Here is a 2,610-nt window from a genome sequence, read left to right as displayed (position 1 = left end):
TGCTAAGACGTTGTTGAAAAATGTATAAGTAAATTATTAAACACTTGTAGATCCTTACCACGGATATGGGCCGCGAGACGAAACCATGAAAACGCCCAGAAAATGAGTTTCGTAGCGCACATCTGGTAACTAAATAAATTCTTCAGTTTTGTGTGAAAACGAACATAATGAACGCATTACAGCTTGTTCCACAATCCTGGTGCGAAATTGAATATAAGAGGTTCCCGGAAATTCAATAACCATAAGTTTACAACGCATACATAAGAACTATACAATTCGAGAGCCCTACAGCACACTAACACAAATGTATTCCTGTAATGTTTTGCCTGACCAAAATCGGACTTCCTCAGTCAATCATAATTTATTAGGTAGATTACGAAAAATATGGCATACATGTAACCAACAACAAAAAATACTTTAATTGTGTGACAGGAGTCGGGAGTGACCTCGAAAGCAGCGACACCAACAACGCTGATTCACATTTGAGAATAAATTTTATGTAATAACCACAAGCAGTTTACAACAAGAACAGCATAAAAAGCTACATCCATTTTATAGAAGCTATCAAGTATCAAACGTATTTATTTTTAAGCAATGAAGTCACAAATTAACATCGTGAGCACGAAAACACAAATAAATCAGTTATTTCTCACTTAGAAATTTACCGCAAAAGTCAAGAAAATTAAATGAATGTACAATATGTACATAACATAGTGAACAGAAATATTACAATTTACAATTAATCTTTTTTTAGTTTATGTGGTTATGTATTTGAACAAAGGCAATAATATTTCTAGAAACAGGACTACGACACTAACAAATGTCCGAAAAAAAAAACAAATGTATGATACTTATTAAATCAACTGTAATATCTAATTCACTTTCTTCTGAATTGTTTTCGAAATCCACTATCTCAAAAATCGACTTTTCCTCTATAGGTGTACTGTGATTTCTGCAGTCAATACAAAAACAAAAATCTGTGCAATTTAAGTTGATTTTGGCACACTTTCATAAATTATTTTGACTATTTTTCTTTGCAGTTTGCCAACTCAAGAACTGATTTGAGGGCCACATGCTTCTTCAGTGAATCATTGTTGGGTGGAGAGTATAATCCTTATGTTTGACAGTGTTAAATAGACGTGCCCTGGTATCATTTACATTCTTCATATCCTCTTCAAATTCCTCAGCTTTATTTATTAATACCTCGTTAACCTCAAAAGATCTTCATAGTCGAGGGAAAAAAATGAATTGAAAATCTCAATGAAGTCTCCAACATGAATTTGATGGGCAATTCCAATTGCAGAAAAGTGCTAAAGTATTTCAATATGAATAGCCCATCTAAGCTGTTTGCAACTATTATGATTCTCATATACCTTTAAGCTTCAAGACTTCTTGTTTAATCCATTTTATAGCACTGATAGCAGCAGGGATCAGAGCCTGCGTTAGGTCGGATTGGTGGAACATTGCCGTTTTCTTTTGTAGTACAGTATCTAAAATAAGGAAGAAAATAATATTTGGAGCAGCATGATTTTAAAAATACCCCTAAATACTAACTAATACCTTGAATACATAATGCATTTTATCTGATGTACTAAATGAGCGTATATATGCTCATTGCATGTTCTACAGTCCAGCAGTGTTTGCATACCATTACTAGACTATATCTACACTAGATTTTGATATATCACAGTCTGAAATGTCCTTTGACAGTATGAGTATGGACTATAGACTACGGTATATTTTGAAACATCAACTGTTTGTCTACAACTTCATTTCTCACCTCTCAATCATTTCCAATGCTACCTTTCTTTCCACTCCAGCATAACTTATCATTGCTTCCCAGGTTCTTGTCGACTCAATGAATTTAGATTTAGACCAACCGACATTAGTAAAATTGATTAATTTCTTCTCTTTCACACAACCGTGCATTACAGAAACAGCCATTCATTTCTATTTCCAAATATGCTGTGGCCTATATAGTAATATAAGTCTGCTGAATAGTCAAGAAGAGTCATTAAATTAATCATAAACATTTCATGCAAGCCAGAAAATATCGTTGTTTGTGACATATTATTCTAGGTCTAGCCTTCCTTGGAGTTACCGCACCGTACCTATTTAACAACGTCTTATGAGCTAGTGCTCAACTAAAATTGCTATTTATGGCAAGGATATACAAGTGTTTAATATCTTACCTATACTTTTCTTTTTTTTTTTTTTTTTAAAGGTCCACGTTGTGGATTCATAACAGTTTTGTAAAAATAAATAAATGATGAAAAAATAATAATCATAGAACATAGTTACATATAATAAACAAATATATTTGTAAACATCATCCAGTATTATCCAGCAATTCATCTTACCAGAATAACTGGACTAATATTACCGGTAACTGAAAAAAACTATGGAAAGGCTACTCAACGCAAAAGCGAGCAGTTGAGTACATCTGATATTCATCCGACCACTGGGGATCCACCTACAGCTGACTAACTTGACTGTTACGTCGTGCATAAGTCTGCGTTCATTGGCCCATGATACCGGAAAAGCAGAGAAAATAGGACAGATGGTAACACATATTTATTGTAGTAAAAGCGTCTTTTCTGTAAAACGTGC

General features: G+C 33.6%; 1 long non-coding RNA gene across 1 annotated transcript; it reads right to left on the bottom strand.

Annotated features, from left to right (window-relative positions):
* Positions 1-318: 318 nt before the first annotated feature.
* On the bottom strand, positions 319-2,197 carry LOC144424506 (uncharacterized). Its single transcript, XR_013476735.1, has 3 exons — positions 1,781-2,197; positions 1,374-1,490; positions 319-952 (listed from the first exon to the last, which is right to left on the bottom strand). It is a non-coding gene; the product is annotated as an uncharacterized LOC144424506 (long non-coding RNA).
* Positions 2,198-2,610: the final 413 nt, after the last annotated feature.

This window comes from Styela clava, chromosome 1, assembly GCF_964204865.1.
Source record: "Styela clava chromosome 1, kaStyClav1.hap1.2, whole genome shotgun sequence".
Taxonomy (NCBI): Eukaryota; Metazoa; Chordata; class Ascidiacea; order Stolidobranchia; family Styelidae; genus Styela; species Styela clava.
This window is presented reverse-complemented; position numbering and strand designations above follow the sequence as displayed.